The sequence below is a fragment of the Triticum urartu genome, chromosome 2 (genome assembly GCF_003073215.2).
Source record: "Triticum urartu cultivar G1812 chromosome 2, Tu2.1, whole genome shotgun sequence".
In the NCBI taxonomy this organism is placed as follows: domain Eukaryota; kingdom Viridiplantae; phylum Streptophyta; class Magnoliopsida; order Poales; family Poaceae; genus Triticum; species Triticum urartu.
In genome coordinates, this window is record NC_053023.1 from 457,704,794 (window position 1) to 457,729,178 (window position 24,385).

Consider the following 24,385-nt stretch of genomic DNA (forward strand, 5'->3'; position numbering starts at 1 on the left):
ATATGGATTTGGTGGAAAGAAGATTTGAGTGGAAAGCAACTTGGGGAAGGCTAGAGATCAAGATTCATATGGTAAGAATGGAATATCTTGGCCTCAACACAAGTGTAGGTGGTTCTCTCTCAGAAAAAGTAGGTTGGAAGTGTAGGTTTGTTCTGATGGCTCTCTCCTCGAATGAATAGGTGGTGGAGGGGTATATATAGCCTCCACACAAAATCTAACCATTACACACAACTTTCCAATCTCGGTGGGACCGAATTGATAAACTCGGTCGGACCGATTCAGCAAAGCTAGTGACCGTTAGGGTTTTCGGTGGGACCGACTGGATCAACTCGGTGGGACCGATGTGCTAAGGTTAGGGTAAATCCAAAACTCGGTTTGACCGATTACTCAAACTCGATGGGACCGATTTGGGTAATAAGCGAAACAGAGAGTTGGCCAAGCAAACTCGGTGGGGCCGATTGCATATCTTGGTCGGACCGAAAATATTGCAATGGGTAACAGAGAGTTTGCAAGCCCATCTCGATGAGACCAAGATCCCATCGGTGAGACCGAACTAATTAGGGTTTCTGGCAGTGGCTATGTCAACTGAACTCGGTGGCTCCGGATAGAAAGAATCGGTGGGGCCGAGTTTGACTTTTGGTTTAGGTCATATGTGGATGTGAGAAAGTGGTTGAGGGATTTGGAGCATATGCGTTTGCTCCCTCCAAACTCCTCCCTTTACCCTCATATGCAATTGTTTTACATTCCACTGCTATATTCTTAGAATTGCATGTGTAGGTTGATTACTTGTTTGTGCTAAGTTGCTAACATCAGCCAAGATTTAAAATTGGGGAAAGGCTAGATTTTTATTTGGTCAAGTAGTCTAATCACCCCCCTCTAGACATACTTTCGATCCTACACACTTGAAGATCCGGAATGACTTAATGCCATGCATGAAGAACTCAACAACTTCGAGCACAACAAGGTGCGGAGATTGGTGCCAAGGCCAACGGGGAACTATAATGTCATTGGAACCAAGTGGTTATTCAAGAACAAGCAAGATCATCATGGAATTATTGTCCGCAACAAGGCGCACTTGGTAGCTCAAGGCTACTCCCAAGTCAAGGGTATCGACTATGGTGAAACCTTTGCTCCCGTTGCTCGCCTTGAATCTATCCGTTTGTTGATTGCTTATGCTTCTCATCATAACTTCAAGTTGCAACAAATGGATGTGAAGAGTGCTTTTCTTAATGGTCCTATTAATGAGTTGGTGTATGTCAAACAACCCTCGGGGTTCGAGGATCCGTATTTCCCCGATCATGTGTACCAACTCGATAAGGCACTCTATGGCCTTAAACAAGCCCCACGTGCGTGGTATGACCACCTTACCAAGTTGTTGCAAGATCATGGGTTTGAAATTGGGAGAATTGACCCCACTCTTTTTACTAAGAAGGTCAAAGGGGAGTTGTTTGTGTGCCAACTATATGTTGATGAAATTATCTTTGGTTCTCCTAACAAAGCTTTCAATGAGGAATTTGCCACTCTCATGACCTCGAAGTTCAAGATGTCCATGATGGGGGAGTTGAAGTTCTTTCTCGGGTTCGAAATCGAGCAACGAAGAGAAGGAGCCTTCATCAACCAAGCCAAGTACACTCAAGACATGCTCAAGAGATTCAAGCTAAGTGAAGTCAAGCCGGCTTCCACTCCAATGCTCGTCAAATGCCAACTTGACATAGATCCTGATGGTAAAGCGGTGGATCAAAAGGTATATCGCTCCATGATTGGCTCCTTGCTTTACCTTTGTGCATCTAGACCGGATATCATGTTGAGTGTGGGAATTTGTGCATGGTTTCAAGCCGCACCTAAGGAAATTCACTTTGTGTCGGTCAAGAGAATCTTTCGATATTTGGCTCATGCCCCAAACTTTGGCTTATGGTACCCGAGAGGAGCAAACTTCAACCTTGTAGGCTATTCGGACTCCGATTGGGCGGGAGACAAAGTGGATAGGAAGTCAACTTCCGGAGGGCGCCAATTCCTTCGTTGCTCTTTGGTGAGTTGGTCTTCCAAGAAGCAAAGTTGTGTGTCTCTCCCGTCCAACGAAGTGGAGTATGTGGCCGCCGGCAGTTGTTGCGCACAACTTCTATGGATGAGGCAAACTTTAAAGGATTACGGTGTCATTTGTGACATAGTGCCTCTTTGGTGTGACACTGAAAGTGCCATCAAGATTTCTCTCAACCCGGTGCAACACTTCAAGACGAAGCATATTGAGATTCGGTATCACTTCATCCGAGATCATATTAGGCGAGGGGAGATCAACCTCAACTATGTCAACACCCATGATAACCTTGTTGATATCTTCACGAAGCCTTTGGATGAAGCAAGATTTCGCGAGTTACGGCATGAGCTAAATATCATTGATTCGAGCAATGTTGCTTGAACCCTTGCACACCCCACCATACTCAACTTGTTATCTTATTTAGGTGTAGGCATGGACATAGGGGGGGTGTTTTCTCTCAATGAACTCTCCCTCCCCCCATTCTGCATAAATTGATCAACTCTTTCAGATTAGCCATTTTTTATGGTACTTGTGCTTCAAAGACGAGTTTTGGTCATGGGCCCAAGGATAATTCTTCGTGGTGCCATACCAATTAACTCAAACATAGGTGGCTTCGGCCACCGCCCTCTCCTTGGAGAGGTTAAGTCTCGCGGTTGGTACTTGTTGTCTTTTTCCCTCCCTTATTCGTGCCAAGCTTGTGTTTGAGTTGCCTTGTGTGTTAGCTCGTTGGTGTGTCTATTCACTTGAAGGTTGCATTGCATAGGCTGTTTTCCTCTCTTGTTTGCGAAACGTGCATCTTCTTGGGTTCACAGTACTACCATGGCTTGCCACGGTACTACCGTAGGAGTTGTGCATGGTACTACCGCAACTAGCATGGCAGTAATTTTTTACTGCCATTGGAAGAGCGGTAATACTGCCCCGCGTGCGGTACTTCCGCCCGGGCGGTACTACCGCGATGACATGCGGTACTACCACACAGTCACGAGCGCGTGGGGGTTAAGAGCAGGTAGGGGGAGTTCCAACTCCCCCATACCCATTCAACTCATCTTCCCCACGAAGTCTCTCTCTCTCTCCTGACAAAGAACGGCGCCGGAGAACCTCACCGGATCTCCGTCTCCGGCCGCTCTCCTCGCATTCCATTCGGTGGGATCGTTCCCCACCACGTCCTCTTGCCATGGAACAAGGTTTCTCCCCAAATCCCTCTCTCCTTGTCTTGTTGTTTTGTCTCTAGGTTTTTGGGGAGATGCATGTTGTTCTTGAGATTTTAGGCCAAATCTTTGCAAGAGTAGGATGTAGGAGAGTAGTGATGCGTAGATATGCTATTTGGTATGTTGCTACTTGGTAGGTTTGATCAACCGTGGTACCCCTTCTTAGGCACAGATGTTTTCAGATTTGTTTTTTCAGATTTGAACCCGAGCGGTACTACCGCAACTCCCGAGCGGTATTACCGCTTCAGCCGTGTTCACCTCGTACGGTACTACCGCTCCTCAGGAGCGGTACTACCGCGCGAGGCATGGAAGTAAAATTTTACTACCGCTCCAGGCGCGGTACTACCGTGCCATCCCGGCGCGGTACTACCGCGGCTGGAGCAGCAGTAAAATTTTAGTTCCGCTCTCTTGTGCAGTACTACCCTTGAGTCCGAACCTCCCCTATAGCAATTATCCAATGTTATTTATACTTGTTTCATTTGTTTTGTTGTGGTCTTTGCATTGATCCTTCTCGCTTTTCTTGCGTGTTCTTGTGTTGTGTGTCATAGGTGGTGGCTCCGGTTCCAATGTCCGTCGTTCGAACCCCGTTCGCGACACGGGCTCGAAGCGTCTGCGCAACCAAGATGAAGCTCCAGAGGGCTCCAATGCCCCCCAACGCAGAACCAAGTCAACCTCAACCATGCAGAAGGAGCCAGCAATGAGCATGGATGAGATGCCACTAGCTGAGTTTGTCAATCGAAGGAAGATCAACCCCTATGCGAATCCCCGTGCAAACTTCAGAGGGAATGAGTTGTTCTGGACCAAGTAGCAGTATCTTATCTATCTGGATGTGATCAAGGCCAGGCATAACCTCTATGTGGACACGCACTGGATTAACATGCATCATATGAGGGAGGATAAGCACCGCGCCTATTTTGGTGAGGCTTTGGACCTGGTGGAGCAGTTTGGGATTGAGGACTTGAGCACGTTCCACCTGGACTTTGACCCTGAGATTGTGGCTCGGTTCTTTGCCTCGGTCCACTTCTACTCTGATGAGGAACGGACTTTGACATGGATGACAAATGGACAACAGTTGACCGCCAAGTGGAAGGACTTCATGGATTTGCTACATGTTCATGATGAGGGGCTCGACAAGCCCGTTGGTGTTCGCCCTCATGCCAACTCCGAGTCTTCTAACAAAAACAAGCTCCAGCCATACTATGTTGAGAAGAAGCTTCCCACTGGAAAGAAGACTTGGGTACTGAACCCATTCCTTGACATCATGTATCGGATCTTCCGCAACACCCTCTTCCCACGTATTGGTGACAAGGATAAGGTACATGCCTATCTCGTGGATATGATGCTCATTTGTGAGGAGGTGTGTCGTGCTTAGACGCAACCACTTGATGTCTCACATATCATGTGGTGTGAGCTTCGGTTTGCGGTGTTCAACTGTAAGGTACCCATCTATGGTCCTTACCTGTTGCACCTGATCTCGAAGACTTGGGAGAAGCTTTATCCCAATGTTGAGTTTGAGGCCCCCGTCTGGACCTGTCACGAGCCCATCAAGCTCCGCGTCAAGCCTAAGTGGGCTAACACCACTACCCGTGCTGAGGCAGCGGCTGCTCAGATGGACGTCGATGAGGATGAAATTGAGGAGGAGGAAGCGGATGAGGACTGCTCTGCTGGGTATGCTCCTCCCTTTACTGAGCCCTCATGGGCTAAGAAGCTGATGGCCAAGATGAAGGCCTTGTTCTGCATGCAAGCCAAGGGGCAATACAAGACTCATTTTGCTTCCAAGGAGAGTCTCCACCACGACAAGAGGATCTTGAGGACGTTTGGCGAGTACATATCTAGTGGGTCCAAGAAGCACATCACTCCAGAGGATGAATGGATGGCAAAGCAGGGTTACAAGTGGACTGATTCTTAGGAGGAGCCCATCCCCACTGCTGAGACCGGCGAGGAGCATGACGAGTGATCGTTTTAGCTTGAGCCACCACTTGTGTCGTAGGTGTCCTCTCTGCCTTTTTGGTGTCTCGATGACAAAGGGGGGCAGAGTGTAGGATTTGCGAGTCATGTGTCGTGTTTCGTCTTGTCGCTTTGCTTTCGTTTTGTTGAACCTCATTTTCTTTGGTTTGGTTTGTGCTTGTGAGACCTTTCTATCATATGGTATAAGACATATGCACTCTTGCGTACCTTATTGAGCCTATGCTATCTTGTGTCCTTTACTTTATTGAGCCTATGCTATCTTGTGCCCTTTACTTTATGCTCATAGTTATTATCCTGCTTAGTGTTAGCTTTATCATTACAAGATGTCCTTGTCTATAAAATATAGGGGGAGTGTTGATCCTAGTATGTGTGTCGTGCATTGCAATGCACTTCTCTAGTTAGCACACATCTAGGGGGAGCCCGTCTATATTTTATAGATGTGGGGTTTACCCATGTTCTTTTTTATCTCCCTTTGTGCAAATCCCGTATTGTAATCAATCCACCAAAAAGGGGGAGATTGTAAGGGCATATTTATCCCTAAGTTGTTTTGGTGACTGATAACAATGCTTTTGCGGACTAATTGTGTGCATGGAGTATTTTAGACATATCATGACTAGGCACAAGACAATTTGGTGCCCCTCGAAGACTATTGAAGACGGCGTTTATCTACGTTTCTTTTCGGTGGATTTGAGTCGTAGGAAAGCCGTACTATTAAGAGGGGTCTGCTTTGGAAAGGTTTGGGTGGAATCATCACGTACACGTCTACTCCTATTGCACCACCTTTCCTTTGACTCTTTGGAGCATCCTCCGGCTCTCCTTGTCTATGCAAAATGAAGGTCTCCTAGTGTTGCCGACCTGGGGCATGCGGTAGTACTTCTCCTCGGAGTGGTAGTACCACAGGCCCTTGCAGTAGTACCGGCCTCTGGCGTGGTAGTACCGCAAGTGCTCACGGTAGTACCGCACCTCGGGAGCGGTAGTACCGTGGCCTCAGGCGGCGCTGCTACTAGTGCGGTAGTAGGGGCGGATGTAAATTTTTACATCCGTGCCATACGCGGTAGTACCGCTCCATGGGCGCGGCAGTACCGTGCTCTCTAGCTAGGCTCAGCAGCATGAGCGGTAGTAGGGGCGGATGTAATTTTTCACATCCGCGCCCTATGTGGTAGTACCGCTCCAGGTCTGCGGTAGTACCATGTCGGATTTTTGCATGTATCAAAACTCAGCGGAAGTAGTCACGGATGTATTTTTATATGTCCGTGCCTTCCCGTCCTAGGCCATTCCTGCCTTGCGGAGTACCGCAAGGGGGCGCAGTAGTACCACGCCAGCGATTCTACGCTCCTTGCCTTGGCGCTTCAGGACTGGTCTTAGGCCCTACCGTGGTAGCGGTAGTACCACGGTTCACTGCAGTAGTACCGTGAGCCCTTGTGGTAGTACCGCTTGTTTGGTGCGGTAGTACCGCAGGTTGCGGGATGGTTAAGTGGATAACGGTTGGATTTGTTCTTTCATTATATAAGGGGTGTGTTCTTCTCGAGTTGACTACCTCTTCCACCTCCAAGCTCCATTGTTGCTCTAAGCTCCATTTTCGCCCAATCTCTCTCCCTAGCCGATCAAACTTGTTGATCTCCTAGGGATTGGTTGAGAAGGCCTAGATCTACATATCCACCAAGAGATATTTGATTCCCCCCACTAATCCCTCGCGGATCTTGTTACTCTTGGGTGTTTGAGCACCCTAGCCGGTTGAGGTCATCGCGGAGCCATACTTCATTGTGGTGAAGCTTCGTGGTGTTGTTGGGAGCCTCCAATTAAGTTGTGGAGATTGCTCCAACCTTGTTTGTAAAGGTTCGGTCGTCGCCTTCAAGGGCACCAATAGTGGAATCACGGCATCTCGCATTGTGTGAGGGCATGAGGAGAATACGGTGGCCCAAGTGGCTTCTTGGGGAGCATTGTGCCTCCACTCCACTTGAACGGAGACGTACTTCCTCTCAAAGGGAAGGAACTTCGGTAACACATCCTCGTCTTCACCGGCTCCACTCTTGGTTATCTCATCCCTTTACTCGTGCAAGCTTATCTTGTGTTACTTCCCTTGCTTGCTTGTTTGCTTATTGTTGTTGCATCATATAGGTTTCTCACCTAGTTGCATATCTAGACAACCTACTTTGATGCAAAGTTTAAATTGGTAAAGAAAAGCTAAAAATTAGTAGTTGCCTATTCACCCCCCCCCCCCTCTAGTCAACTATATTGATCCTTTCAAACGGTGATAATACCGACGACACGGCGGTTAATGCCGGATTCAGCGGCTCCAAGCCCAGTCAGTGGAAGAAGCCATTTAAAAGAAACAATTCGGCCTCATCCAGCTTGGACTGAATCCTCGATCGACCATGTAAGATCCACGGCACCCCCGATAAACCTGCCAATCATACCAACAGAAGCTGTTGGGTCTTTAAACAAGCCGGTAAGTTACATACCGAGGACAAAGAGAAGGGGTCGCCAAGTAAGGACGATGATGAGGAGCCCCGTCCACCGAACACAGGGGGACAGAAGAAATCCCCCCCCCCCCAAGTCAAAATGGTGAGCATGATATACGTTACTCACATCCCTAAGAGGGAGCACAAACGCGCACTTAGGGACGTCTATGCGATAGAGCCAGTCGCCCCCAAATTCAATCCATGGTTATCTTGCCTAATCACTTTCAATCACAGGGACCATCCGACTAGTATTCGTCACGGCAGCTCAACCGCACTGGTCCTCAACCCAATCATTGACGGATTCCACCTCAGACGGGTCCTCATGGACGGTGGCAGCAGCCTCAACCTGCTCTATCAAGACACAGTCCGCAAGGTGGGCATCGATCCGTCAAGGATCAAGCCCACCAAAACTACCTTTAAAGGATTAATACCAGGTGTAGACGCCCGCTGCACGGGCTCAGTCACATTGGGAGTCGTCTTTGGATCGCCGGACAACTTCCGAAGTGAAGACTTGATCTTCGACATCGTCCCCTTCCGAGTGGCTATAATGCACTGCTCGGACGAACCGCATTCGCTCGCTTCAATGCGGTGCCACATTATGCCTATCTCAAGCTTAAGATGCCCGGGCCACACGGTGTCATAACTGTCAATAGAAACATGGAACGCTCCCTCCGTATCGAGGAGCACACCGTGGCCCTGGCAGCGGAAGTACAGGGCGGCCTTATCAAGAAGAACATCAATTTGACGGCCAAGCCCCCGGACACTATCAAACGAGTCTGGATTACTCCGCAGCATGACAATCCGGCTCGTCAGGACTCAGGCTAGCAATTCGGCCTCCGTCTCAGTCCCGGCCGCACTGCGGCATACGTACCACGCGTACATAATTATGCACTAAAAATACCATGGGCAAAGACGGAGGCATAACTCGATCATGGTCCACAATACGGCTCGACCGTATCCGGGCACTCATACTTTCACTTTTTCTTTTTATCCCTTTTTAGGTTTCTTTTCCACATGCCCCTTACGACGGCCTCGTCACTTATCCTTCCGAAGGATCAACACACCAAGGAGGCAAGAAGCATAGATGTGCGACAGAAACATCTAGATGACCTTTTTGACGATCACTTTGCCTATTTGTAGGTTCCCCACGCAGCTTCCCCTTGGCCTCGGCATGTTAAATAGCCCGGTTGCTTACTACATTATTTGTACAAATACGCTTTGATGTATCAATAAGATTACAACTGAAACAGTTTGCGGCCCAACATATGTGGCATTTGCTCACTCTTTATTATACTTAAACTATTTTTATCAATTGCAACCGTACACTTTGGTACGACTTAACCCGCCAGGGGATCCTTTGAGCCCCATATGTTGGCAACAAGTCTGAATACTTTTTACAGTACAATTCAGTGCCCCGAATATTGCATTATATGCATCGGCTCCGAATCATGTCTTTGGTCAATAGTTGGGTTGCCCAGCTCCTGTGCTTGCTACCTTACGTTCTGTTTTATCGGCTAGGGTAGTAAAGGGAGAACTTCTGCGATTGTGTTTCTGGTTCACCCGGATAAACACCTCAGTAGAGAAAGCCAAAAACTAACTGTCATGATGCGGCGAGAGCTGGTCAGCTATTCGGTGGCTAAAATCTCTTGCGATTTATTCCGCATTACATGAAGGATTGGCTTCCACCTGATCAGGTGTTTACAGCCCCTAGTCCGGATAAACAAACTAGGGGCTGCGCCTATACTCCCGTTTTGTCAAACTCCTATGGCTAAGTGAGGGTGATAAAGCCACATAGTCCGATTTCCTGGTTCGATGCACTAAACACCTCCTTCAAGGACCAAACGCTTGGGTCAAGTGTGTTTACGTTCCAATCCAAACACCCCCATACTATCTACATGGGGGCTGAAGTCGACGACTGGCCAACTCTCAGATTTAAATAAACGGCCGCACAGGAGGAAATATTTTTGAAAAACAATAAGCAATATATTGCATATAGGCTTTGTTCCATAAACACAAATACATTCATTCAAAGATAATGTCCTTTGCACACTGGCCCGCTACAATGCGGGAACCTTCCAGTACGTCATCAAAATAGCGCTCGGGCGTGCGGTGCTCCTTGCCCTCAGGCGGCTCCTCAATCACAAGCTTGACGGCGTTCATCTTCGCCCACTGCACCTTGACGCGGGCGAAGGCCATCTGCGCACCATCGATGCAGATCGATCGCTTTATGACATCAAGCCGAGGACAGGCATCGACCAGCTGCTTCACGAGCCCGAAATGGCTGCTGGGTATGGCTTCGGTAGGCCATAGACGGATTACTAAATCCCTCATGGCCAATCCGGCCACCCTATGCAGTTCGGACAGCTGTTTCAGCTGATCGCTGAGGGCCACCGGATGCTTTGGTGCAAGGTATTGCGACCAGAACAGTTTCTCCGATGAGCTCCGCTCCTTGGCTCGAAAAAACTCTGTAGCATCAGCCACACTGCAAGGCAGATCCGCAAACGCTCCTGGAGAACTCCAAATCCGGGTCAGTAAGAGGTACCTTTTCTGCACAAATTCGCTCTGCATAATAAAGGTCTTACCCGCCACAATTTTCTTGGCCTCCTGGACCTCCCAGAAGGCACCCTGGGCTTCAACCCGGGCCTCTTGCATGCTTTGGCGGGCCTTAGCAAGTTCGGACTCTTGGTCCGCAACCTTGCGCTCCAAGGACTTGCACTTCTTTACGGCGTCCTCGAGCTCCTGCTGAACCCCCCCCCCCGACCCTTGATTCGTGTTTTTTGTGGGCGGATTGTTCCTTCTTCGTCCTCTACTCGGCCTCGCTTAGAGCCTTCTGGAGGGACTCCACCTCGGCCGCAACTCCTATGAAGCATCATATTAACGTGATCAACACAAACAATTCTCCTCATTTTAATGATCCGAATAGGCCATTGCATACCTTGCTTGTCCTCAAGTTGTTTCTTGATGCGACCGAGCTCTTCATCGGCCTGCTCCAGCCTCTGCTTCAATTCGGCCACTTTGGCATAATGGGAGGTCGCAGCCAGCATCGACGCCTGCTTGTTCATATAGACATATACGATTAGTCTCCTGCAAAAGTTATTCGACCCTCTGTCTGGCAATTCTTTCTGAACACCGGACAGAGTCTCATGGGCTACTGTCTGTACTACGATGTTCTTTTTTTGCATAATTGCATCACGTACCTCAAAGCCTATTAGAAGGCTGGCGTAGGCTTCGGTCAGTCCGCTCTTAGCGGACTGAACCCTCTCAACCACCGTACCCATAAGGATACGGTGTTCCTCTACAATGGAAGCACCTTGGAGCGCTTCCAATAGAGTATCCGGTGCCTCAGGATGGATAGAGGTCACTGGTGGAATAGGCGCACCTCCTCCTTTCGAAGGAGGATGCTTACCTGATTCCGGAGTCGTATGGGCCTCTGGAATAGTATTCGGCTGGGGGCCGAATTGGGTATGGCCCCCGTCGCCACTCTCTAGGGGGGTCTGATCCCCCGTGTGTCCGGAGGCCGAGGTTTCACCCTCTAGCACCACCTCGCCGGCCTCCTGTACCTCTCCCTGGCTTGGGAGGGTCCTTCGGAACAACACTTCGGCGTCGTCCGTAGTCTTGGGGGAGGAGGTTGGTGAAAGCGACCTGCTGTCCATCACCTTTGGAACCAGCGAATTCCTCGAAGATGAGGATCGCTGGAGGTGAGCGAGAGCCGGACTGCAGCACATGATTCAACATATTAAAACGATGAAGCAAAAAGTTGGATATATATATATGTGTGTGTGTGTGTGTAAGTGCCTTTGAGTACTTACAATCCGGCCAGGGGCTTCTTCGTGGGACGCCACTCAGGGCTGCTGTCGGTGTCTGATTCAGAATCGTCCGCAGGGGAGACCCTCCCTTTCTTGGACGCCTTTGCCTCCAAATCCGTGGAGGTCGCCCTTTTCTTCCTTCCCCCCTCGGGGAGGGGGGAATTGCTTTCCTCCTCCTCGTCGTCGTTCTCGGCAGGGGAGGAGTGGATTTCGTCGTCTTCGGATATTGTGTCTGAAGTGCCTCTACGGCGGAGGCCGCTTCTTGTCTCCTGGCCCTTCTTCTTGGCCTTACCAGGCATCGGAACCAGCAACTTCGTCAGGAGCGGGATGGTTGGGTTTTCGAGCAACGGAGCTGGACACTGGATCCGCTCCGCCTTTGTTATCCAGCTCTGAAAAGACAAATGAGGAAACTTAGACATCTTCCGCGAATGCACAGGAAGAGATACACCTTGAAGTATGAAGAACTCACCGGACTGGCTAGATGGGTCAGGTCGTATCCACGGTCCTCGGACGTCTGCAGCCATGTCTGATTGGCCTTCAAAAGCACCTTCTAGATATCTTCGTGCGTAAGAACTGTCGCAAGGTCTGGTGCTTGGCCGGATCAAACTCCCACAGATGGCAAGTCCGGCTTTGGCAGGGAAGGATCCGGCGAAAAAGCATCACCTGGATCACATTGACGAGCTTGGTGTTCTTGTGCACCATGCTCTTGACGCACGCCTGCACCGCCGATTGATACGTCTCCATCGTATCTACTTTTCCAAACACTTTTTCCCTTGTTTTGGACTCTAACTTGCATGATTTGAATGGAACTAACCCAGACTGACGCTGTTTTCAGCAGAATTACCTTGGTGTTATTTATGTGCAGAAACAAAAGTTCTCGGAATGACCTGAAACTTCACGGAACGACATTTCGGAAAATATAAAAAATCCTTGCAAAACATGAAGGCCAGGGGGCCCACCACTTGTCCACGAGGGTGGGGGCACGCCTGCCACCCTAGGGCGCGCCCCCTACCTCGTGGGCCCCCTGGAGCTCCTCCGACTCCAACTCCAACTCTATATATCGTGTTTTAGGGAGAAAAAAATCAGAGAGAAGAATTCATCGCGTTTTACGATACAGAGCCGCCGGCAAGCCCTAAAACCTCTCGGAAGGGCTGATCTGGAGTCCGTTCGGGGCTCCAGAGAGGGGAATCCGTCGCCATCGTCATCATCAACCATCCTCCATCACCAATTTCATGATGCTCACCGCCGTGCGTGAGTAATTCCATCATAGGCTTGCTGGACGGTGATGGGTCGGATGGGATCTATCATGTAATCGAGTTAGTTTTGTTAGGGTTTGATCCCTAGTATCCACTATGTTCTGAGATTGATGTTGCTATGACTTTGCTATGCGTAATGCTTGTCACTAGGGCCCGAGTGCCATGATTTCAGATCTGAACCTATTATGTTTTCATCAATATATGAGAGTTCTTGATCCTATCTTGCAAGTCTATAGTCACCTATTTTGTGTTATGATCTGTTAACCCCAAAGTGACAATAATTGGGATACTTACCAGTGATGATCGTAGTTTGAGGAGTTCATGTATTCACTATGTGTTAATGCTTTGTTCCGGTACTCTATTAAAAGGAGGCCTTAATATCCCTTAGTTTCTGTAAGGACCCCGCTACCACGGGAGGGTAGGACAAAAGATGTCATGCAAGTTCTTTTCCATAAGCATGTATGACTATATTCGGAATACATGCCTACATTACATTGATGAACTGGAGCTATTTCTGTGTCACCCTAGGTTATGACTGTTACACGATGAAGCGCATCCGGCATAATTCTCCATCACCGATCCATTGCCTACGAGCTTTCCATATATTGTTCTTCGCTTATTTACTTTTCCGTTGCTATTACTATCATCACTACAAAATACCGAAAACATTACTTTTACTAATGTTACCTTTTGCTACCGTTACCACTACAATCATATTACTTTGCTACTAAATACTTTGCTACAGATACTAAGTTTCCAGGTGTGGTTGAATTGACAACTCAGCTGCTAATACTTGAGAATATTCTTTGGATCCCCTTGTGTCGAATCAATAAACTTGGGTTGAATACTTTACCCTCGAAAACTATTGCGATCCCCTATACTTGTGGGTTATCAAGACTATTTTCTGGCGTCGTTGCCGGGGAACATAGGTCTATTCTTTGAGTCACTTGGGATTTATATCTGTTTATCATTATGAAGAACTTGAAAGATCCAAGAACCAAGATTTATCCCTCAACTACGAGGGGAGGTAAGGAACTGCCATCTAGCTCTGCACTTGATTCACCTTCTGTTTTGAGTAAGCTTGCGACACCTAAACCTGCTTCGGCTATTCGTTCTCATATGTCGCATGTTATTGATGATGCTACTTCTGCTATACATGATACTTATGATGAAACTACTTCTATGCTTGATACTACTGTGCCACTTGGTGAATTTCTTGATGAACAACTTGCTAGGGCTAGAGAGATTGAAAATATTGAATCTGATAATACTGATGAAATTGATGATGAAGACTTTCCTGTTATTCCTGAGGGTTATGTTTTTGACAAAGAAGCTTCTTTAGCTATTTTAGCTTGCAAAGATAGATATGAACTCAAGAGGTTATTAGCTAAATGGAATAAGCAATCTCTAAATGCTAGAATGAAACCTGACCCTGCTTTTGCTACTTCACCTATCTGTGTTACCGATAAGGATTATGAATTCTCTGTTGATCCTGATATAATTACTTTGGTTGAATCTGATCCTTTTCATGGCTATGAATCTGACTCTGTTGTGGCACATCTTACTAAATTAAATGATATAGCTACCCTGTTCACTAAAGATGAGAGAACTCGCTACTTTTATATCCTTAAAATATTTCCGTTCTCATTAAAGGGTGATGCTAAGATATGGTTTAATTCTCTTGATCCTGGTTGTGTGCGTAGTCCCCGGGATATGATTTATTACTTCTCTGCTAAATATTTCCCTACTCATAAGAAACAAGCTGCTTTAATGGATATATATAATTTTGTGCAAATTGAATAAGAGAGTCTCCCACAAACTTGGGGGAGGCTTCTCCAATTACGTAATGCTTTGCCTGATCATCCTCTTAAGAAAAATGAAATACTTGATATCTTTATAATGGACTAACCGATGCCTCCAGAGATTACCTAGATAGTTGTGTTGGTTCTGTTTTCAGGGAAAGAACACCGGATGAAGCTGAAATTCTATTGAATAATATGTTGAAAATTGAAAATAATTGGACACCTCCAGAGCCAATTCCTGAGCCTATTCCCAAACCAACTCCGAAGAAGAGGGGTATTCTATTTCTCAGTCCTGAAGATATGCAAGAGGCAAAGAAATCTATGAAAGAAAAAGGTATTAAAGCTGAAGATGTTAAGAATTTACCTCCTATTGAAGAAATACATGGTCTTAATTTACCGCTTGTTGAAGAAACATATGATCCTAATCCTTTACCTATTGAAGAAACCCATGGTCTTGATAACCCGACACAGGTAGTAAAGGTAAATTCTCTCTATAGATATGATAAAGCTGAAATCCCATTTACTAAGTTTGCTAGCCCAGGCTCAGATGAGTTTGATAAATTTATGGCTAAGAAAGAAGATTTTAATGCTTATTTTAGTAGACAATTGAAATACAATTCAAATATGCTTGAACACTTGGGTGATTATATGGCTAACGTCAAAGGTGAACTTAAACTTATTAGTAAACATGCTTCTATGGTTACCACTCAAGTAGAACAAGTACTTAAAGCTCAAAATGATTTTCTCAATGAATTGAATAGTAAGGATAATGATAATGATGTTAGAGTTATGACTACAGGTGGCAGAATGACTCAGGAACCTTTGTATCCTGAAGGCCACCCTAAGAGAATTGAGCAAGATTCTCAGAGAAATAATATAGATGCACCTAGTCCTTCTAAAAGGAAGAAAAAGAAAAATGATAGGACTTTGCATGCTTCTAGTAAACCTATTACTAAAACACCTAAGAATCCACATGGTATTTCTATTTCTGATGCTGAAACTCAATCTGGTAATGAACCTGAAACTAGTGATAATGCTAATAATAATGTTCATGATGATGCTCAACCTAGCAATAATAATGATGTAGGGATTGAACCTGCTGTTGATCTTGATAACTCACAATCAAAGAATCAATGTTATGAAAAGAGAGACTTTGTTGCTAGGAAGCACGGTAAAGAAAGAGAACCATGGGTTCAGAAACCCATGTCGTTTCCTCCTAAACCATCCAAGAAAAAGGATGATGAGGATTTTGAGCGCTTTGCTGCAATGATTAAACCTATCTTTTTGCGTATGCGTTTGACTGATATGCTTAACATGAATCCTTATGCTAAGTACATGAAGGATATTGTTACAAATGAGAGAAAGATACCGGAAGCTGAAATTTCCACCATGCTTGCTAATTATACTTTTAAGGATGGAATACCAAACAAACTTGGAGATCCAGGAGTACCAACTATACCATGCTCCATTAAAAGAAACTATGTTAAAACTGTTTTATGTGATCTTGGAGCTGGTGTTAGTGTTATGCCTCTCTCTTTATATCATAGACTTGATTTGAATAAGTTGACACCTAGTGAAATATCTTTGCAAATGGCTGATAAATCAACTTCTATACCTGTCGGTATTTGTGGGGATGTGCCTGTTGTGGTTGCAAACGCTACTATTTTAACGGACTTTGTTATTCTTGATATTCCCGAGGACGATAGTACGTCTATTATTCTTGGAAGACTCTCTTTGAATACTGCACGGGCTGTTATTGATTGCAACAAAGGCAATGTCACTTTTCATGTTAATGGTAATGAGCACACGGTACACTTCCCGAGGAAACAACCTCAAGTCCACAGTATTAATTCTATTGGAAAATTTTCAACAATCACTATTGGAGGTTTTGAATTTCCTCTTCCCAAGAAGAAATATGATATTCTTATTGTTGGGGATGTGCATATCCCCGTTGAGGTAACCTAGTGTTATTCGAAATTTCTCCGGTTTCATGTTATTTGAAATGAGTTTGTTAACAAGACCTGATCAACCTTGTTAGTGGATTCCTCTTGATGAGCATGAGATGGATGAAGTTATAAGGCACAACTCTCTGTACCCTCTTTTTATGTCTGTTTTCTGAATTATCCATCTAATAAAAAATACTCCGAAAATAAAAGTTCTCCAAATGCCCTGAAAATGAAATATGATTTTTTCTAGAATATTTGAGAATATCTGGCACTGAGAACACATCAGGGGGAGCCATCACCCGGCCACGAGGGTCCAGGGTGCGCCCTCCCCCTGGGCGCGCCCCCCTGCCTCGTGGCCCCCTGGTGGCCCCCCTCCACTTATTCCAGCCACCACACACTCCTTCTTCCTCCCAAAAAATCACCAACCAGCTCAAGCACGAGTTCTAGCTCATCTTGCTGCCATTTTCGATCTCCTAGCTCAAAGCTCCATTCACAAAACTGCTTTGGGGGATTGTTCTTTGGTATGTGACTCCTCCAATGGTCCAATTAGTTTTTGTTCTAGTGCTTTATTCATTGGAAATTTTTGCTGCTTAGGTGGCCCTGTTCTTGAGCTTGCATGTCAAATTTATGTGGTCAAAAGTAGTTTTAATGCATGATATGGCCTCTAGGCACTTGTGAGAGTAGTCGCTATCAATTTTGTTGAGTTTGGTTCACTTTTATTTTGAGTTACTAAAAATTTCAGAAAATTTCAGAAAATGATGAAGAGATTTTTGAGGGGTTCTTCGAGCCGAACCTCGAAGGATAAGCAAAGTGAAGAAGACGAGAGTCCCAAATATAATCTCCCTCGCACTGCAGAGGTTCGGCCTTGTGAATGGCCTTGTGATGATTTCTTGAGAGCAGCCGGGATTTATGATGATTTTTGTGAGTTGGCTGAGAATGCAGGCCTCACCGACTTCCTCCACAGCCAACGCGAACAGTATCTCCTACTCACTAATACTTTTGTGCAAAAATTTCATTTCTATGCTAGGCGATCACCACCTTTGGTGGATTTCTATTTATATGATGAGTATAAGGAGATGTCCCTCTATGAATTTTGTGAGGTCTGCAAGTTGCCCTTTTCGGGCAGCATAGAGGAACCACATCATAACGATGTGGAGGGGTTTATTGATACAATTGCTGTAGGGGAAACTAGGGAGGTTTCCGATGCAAGAATTACTAGCATACATTTTCCTGTTCTACGTTACTTTGCAAAATTTGCTAGTAGATGCTTAATTGGTCGCGGAAACTGTGGCAACCTTAGTGCCCCTGATATTGTTATTTTGTGCCATGCCTTGTTCCATGATGACACATTTAGTCTAGGCGCTATTGTTGCAAATCGGTTCAACCTTAACCGTACGAAGGGCCCCATCTTGGGAGGTATCTTCGCCTCGCGCCTCGCTGCACATTTTAACATACCTATTAGGCTTTATGAGAAAGAAGAAAAATTGCTGCCTAATATTTTTTCTAGATTATAAGAGCATGGTAGCACATGATTTTATTGTTAAGAATAAGAAGAAGATGCTTAACTATAGACTGATTTTTGGTAAGAATAACTTTGAGACTATTACCTTGCTTGCTCCCTCTTTGTTTAACATATTTTCAGGCAAGTACCTTGTTTTGCCGGAGGATGTTTATGCATACTGGAGCATGACACCAGCTCCAGAGCCTGAGCTGGAACCACCCCTAGACCCTTATCAATAGTCAGTTTATCAGTGGGATCCGGAGGAGATTGCCAACCAGTGGCACCCAGAGGACACTCCTCCTTACACCGGAGAGGGCCACTTTGATACATGGGCATAGACCAACTTAGGCCAAAAGCCTAAGCTTGGGGGAGTACGTATCTCTCACCGACATTACATTCATGTTCACACACTCATGCCAATTGTCGATGCTCACACTTTTCCATTGTATCATCCATGCTAGTTTATTTTATTTTTAAGCTTTCTTCTTGTGTATTTGAAAAACCTTAAGAAAAATCAAAAAAAATTGGTTGTAGCTTTTAGCTAGTTTACTTTCCATGCCTGTAGTACTAGTAATTAAAAAGAAAACCCAAAAAGATTTCTCGTTCTTCTTTTGCTTGTTGGGAGCTTTCCCGTGTAAATAGTTTTGTTTCTTTTCTTTGGGGGTCGAGAGGAGAAGACCATAATGAAAATGTTGAGTGGATCTCATATGCATTATTGTTGATCTAACAAAGAGCCCATATTACCTTGTCTTCTCTCTTGAATTGAATGCTTGCAGATTCCAGCTTAGTCCAATGCATGTGCACTATTATTATTATCCACAGTATTTGTTCGTGCAAGTGAAAGGCAATAATGATGATTATATGATGAACTTATTGAGATGAGAAAAACTGGTATGAACTCGACCTCTCTTGTTTTTGTAAATATGATTAGTTCATCATTCCTGATTCAGCCTATTATGGAAGAAACATATTTGCAATGACAATTAGAGATTGTAGTTTCTTATGCCATGCTTAATTAGCTAGGAGTTTATAATGGTTTCCCTTGCGTGCCAACATGCTATTAAAATGGTTGTGATGTGGTATGATAGGGTGCTATCCTCTTTTGAACGATTCCAGTGGCTTGACTTGGCACATGTTCACGCATGTAGTTGAAACAAAATCAACATAGCCTCTACGGTATTTATGTTCATGGTGAATTATATCCTACTCATGCTTGCGTTCGGTGTTGATTAATTTTAATGCATGTTCATGACTATTGTCGCTCTCTAGCTGGTCGCTTCCCAGTCTTTTTCTAGCCTTCACTTGTACTAAGCGGGAATACTGCTTGTGCATCCAATTCCATAAACCCCAAAGTTGTTCCATATGAGTCCACCATACCTACCTATATACTGTATCTACCTGCTGTTCCAAGTAAATTTCTATGTGCCAAACTCTAAACCTTCAAATAAACATTCTGTTTTGTATGCTCGAATAGCTCATGTACCAACTAGGGATGTTTGTATCCTCCATGCTAGGTGGGTTATTCTCAAGAGGAGTGGACTCCGCTCCTCACTCACGAGAAAATGGCTGGCCATCGGGATGCCCAGTCCCATGCTTTATGCAAATCAAATCAAAATAACTGCAAACGAAACTCCCCCAGGACACTTGTTAGTTGGAGGCACTCGTTGTTTCGAGCAAGCCATGGATCGATGCTTGTTGGTGGAGGGGGAGTATAAACTTTACCATTCTGTTTGGGAACCACCTATAATGTGTGTACTTCCTCCGTTCCAAATTACTCGTCGCAGAATAGATGTATCTAGAACTAAAATACATCTAGATACATCTATACCCACGATAAGTAATTCGGAACGGAGGGAGTAGCATGGAAGATATCGAGATCTCTCAGTTGTTATGTTGACAATGAAAGTATACCGCTCAAAATATTATTCATATCTATTTCAAAATCGAGCTCTGGCACCTCTACAAATCCCTGCTTCCCTCTGCGAAGGGCCAATCTATTTACTTTTATCTTGAGTCGTCATCCTCTTATTAAACATTAGCAGTTGGAGAGCACCGCTGTCATTTGCATCCATTAATGTTAGTTTACATTGAGTATGACTTGACTAGATCTCTTTTACCATGAATTACAATGTCTAGTCAGTCCTTGATCTTTAAAGGTGCTCTCCATTTATGTTTTGTGGTCTCAGAAAGGGCTAGTGAGATACCATCTTGTTATATCATATTATGATTGTTTCGAGAAAGTGTTGTCATCCGAGTTTTATTATTATTGCTCGCTAGTTGATTATGCCATTGATATGAGTAAACATGAGACCTAAATGTTATTGTGAATATGGTTAGTTCATAATCTTTGCTGAAAACGTGAATGCTGGCTTTATATATTTACAACAACAAGAGCAAACAGAGTTTGTAAAAGTTTTTCTTTATCACTTTCAGTTTATGAACTGAATTGCTTGAAAATCAATAGATATTATTTTTGGAATATATAAAAAATACTGGAAGAAAAATCCACGTCATGGGGCCCACACCCTGTCCACGAGGGTGGGGACGCGCCTTCCCCCTGGGCGCGCCCCCCTGCCTCATGGCCCCCCTGACGCTCCACCAACCTCAACTCCAACTCCATATATTCGTGTTCGGGGAGAAAAAAATCAGAGAGAAGGATTCATCATGTTTTACGATACAGAGCCGCCGCCAAGCCCTAAACTCTTTCGGGAGGGCTGATTTGGAGTCCGTCCGGGGCTCCGGAGAGGGGAATCCATCGCCATCGTCATTATCAACCTTCCACCATCACCAATTTCATGATGCTCACCGCCATGCGTGAGTAATTCCATCATAGGCATGCTGGAGGGTGATGGGTTGGATGAGATTTGTCATGTAATCGAGTTAGTTTTGTTAGGGGTTGATACCCAGTATCCACTATGTTCTGAGATTGATGTTACTATGACTTTGCTATGCTTAATGCTTGTCACTAGGGCCCGAGTGCCATGATTTCAGATCTGAACCTATTATGTTTTCATCAATATATGAGAGTTCTTGATCCTATCTTGCAAGTCTATAGTCGCCTATTATGTGTTATGATCCGTTAACCCCGAAGTGACAATAATCGGGATCATTACCGGTGATGACCGTAGTTTGAGGAGTTCATGTATTCACTATGTGTTAATGCTTTGGTCCAGTACTCTATTAAAAGGAGGCCTTAATATCCCTTAGTTTCCAATAGGACCACGCTGCCATGGGAGGGTGGGACAAAAGATGTCATGCAAGTTCTTTTCCATAAGCACGTATGACTATATTCGAAATACATGCCTACATTACATTGATGAACTGGAGCTAGTTCTGTGTCACCCTATGTTATGACTATTACATGATCGATCGCATCCGGCATAATTCTCCATCACCGATCCAATGCCTACGAGCTTTTCATATATTGTTCTTCGCCTATTTACTTTTCCACTGTTACTGTTACAATCACTATAAAACTAAAGATATTACGTTTGCTACCGTTACCACTATTATCATATTACTTTGCTACTAAACACTTTGTTGCAGATATTAAGTTTCCAGGTGTGGTTGAATTGACAACTCGGCTGCTAATACTTGAGAATATTATTTGGCTCCCCTTGTGGCGAATCAATAAATTTGGGTTGAATACTCTACCCTCAAAAACTGTTGCGATCCCCTATACTTGTGGGTTATCATGTCGCATACTACCGAAGTCTCCGAACTGAAGCAGAAACTGGCGGAGGCCGAGGAGGAGCTGGGCCAGGTGAAGAGGCAGCTCCAGGAAAAACAAGGTAAGTAATAACCCATTATGTATTCGAAAAAAGGTAAAATGATATGCAGTGACCAAAATGCCATGATGTGTACAGAGGCGACGACCGAGGTTGAGGCCCTGAAAAAAGGCCCTGGCCGAAGCCGAAGGGAAGGTTGTCAAGGAGCAGGCCGCTCGGAAGAAGCTCAAGGCCCGGGTCAATGAGGTCCAACAGGAGCTCGAGGACGCGGTGAAGAAGTGCTAGGCCTTGGAGCATGATGCGTCGGTTCAAGAGACTGAACTCGCCAAGGCTCGTCAGAGTGCGGAGGCAGCCCGGAATGAGGCCTAGGGCGCCCTCCAGGAGATCCAGGAGGCCGGTAAGATCGCGGTGGGTAAGGCATTCAATATGCAAAGAAAGAATGTGAAGATGAAATATCGTTTACTAACCCGGATTCGGAGTTCTCCAGGGGCTTTTACTGGTCGGCCATGCAGTGTGGCTGACGCCACAGAGTTATTCCGAGCCGAAGAAGGGAGCTCCATGGAGAAGCTGTTCTGGTCGCAATATCTTGTGCCAGAACATCCGGTGCCCTTCAGTGACCAGCTAAAACAGCTGGTCGAGCTGCATAAGGTGGCCGAATTGGCCATGAAGGATTTAATAATCCGGTTGTGGCCAACCGAAGCTATACCCGGCAGTTACTTCGGCCTTGTGAAGCGACTGGTGGGTGCCTGTCCTCGGCTGGACGCTGTCAAGCGGTCTGTCTGCATCGAGGGCGCACGTCTGGCCTTCTCCAATTGCAAGGTCTGGTGGGCGAAGCTGGACGCTGTCAAATTAGCGACTGAGGGGCCGCCGGAGGGCAAGGAGCACCGCACACCCGAGCGATACTTCGGCGATGTCTTGGAGGGGTCCCGCAATGTTGCGGATCATTATGCGAAAGACACTATCTTTGAATGAATGTATTCGAGCTCCCTCTACTTTGTATGATAAAACAAAGTGATTGTGCAATATAATGCTTGTTATGTTTTTAAATTTTTACTTCCTGTGCGGCCGTGTTGTATGGAATCTAAGGGTTAACCAGTCGTCAGCTTCTGCCCCCACGTAGGTAGTACGGGGGTGTTCGGGATGGAATCTAAACAATCTTGATCCAATTAGATGGTCCTTGAAGGAGTTATTTAGCGCAACGAACCAGGCAACCAGACTATGCGGCTGTAACACCCTCACTTAGCCATAGGAGTTCGACAATAAAAACATGGGTGCAGCCCCTAGTATCTAAACTAGAGTGCTATAAGCGTCTGATCGGGAAGTACCAATCCTTCGCATAATGTGGAAGAAATCTCCAACGATTTGTAACCTCCGAACAGCTAACCGGCTCTCGCGCATCATGACAGTCAGTTTTCAGCTTTCTCTACTGAGGTGCTCCTTTGGATAAACCAAGGAACAATCATAGTAGTTCTCCCTTTACTACCTTAGCCGATATAGCGGAATGTAAGGTAGCAAGCACAGGAGCCGGGCAACCCAACTATTGACCAAAGACATGATTTGGAGCCAATGCATATAATGCTAAATTCGAGGTGTCGAACCATACTTATAAAAAGTGTTCGGACTTTTGTTGTCGTAATGTGGGGTGCTATGAAGCCCCTAGCAAACATCAAACGTACCAAAGTGTACGGGTGCTACCTGATAGGGTTATCCATAGGGGAGCTGAGAGAAAAAAGAGAAAGAAAGCAGAAAAGGTGCAAAGTAAAAAAAGCTGGGGTCCTAAAGCTCCAGCCGCAAACTGTTCTCATTGTAATTTAATTAGTACGTCAAGGCGCATTGATACAGGTAGTGCAATAAGCAACAGGCTATTTGACATGCCGAAACCAAGGGAGAGCTACATGTGGGTCCTAAAAAACAGGTAGAGTTATCGTTAACGGAATCACCTAAAAAGTCCCCCATATGTCTGTGTTTCTCGCTGTCTTGGTGTGTTTATCCATCAAGAGGACTGATGACCAGACCACCAGATGGGGCCTGTGGGATTGAGACCTGAAAAGGAAACAAGTAAAAGTGAAAGTATGTGTGTATCCGATGTCGGTTGAGCCGTACTATGGACCACAAGCTAGCTATGCCTCCGTCGATGCCCATGGGATTTTTAGTGCGTAGTTATGTACACGCGGCACAAATGCCACCACTTGATCGGGACTGAGATGGAGGCCGGATTGCTAGTCGAGCTCCTGATGAGCCGAGCTCTCCTGCTGCAGAGTAGTTTGGACCCTCTTAACGGTGTCCGTGGGTTCGGCAGCCGAATTAAGGTTCTGCTTGAGAAGGCCTCTCTGTACTTCTGCTGCTAAGGCAGCTGTGTGCTCTTCTGTATGGAGGGAGCGTTCAAGTTTGCGGTCCAGGCTGGATGGGCCTGAATTGTTCTTTTGGAATGGCTTCTTCCGCTGGTCGGACTTAGAGCCACTGAAACCGGCATTGACCACCGTATCCTCAGTGTTGTCACCATTGTTTCGACGCTTATATCTGCTGCGTCGAGACTTGTCTTTGTTATTTTTAACTTCAGGGGTGCCGGCGTCGCTTGCATTGTTTTTGCTACGGGCAACCAACTGTCCTCACCCGCACAAAAGCGGGTCATGAGTGCCGTGAGGGCCACCATGGATTTTGGCTTTTCTTGGC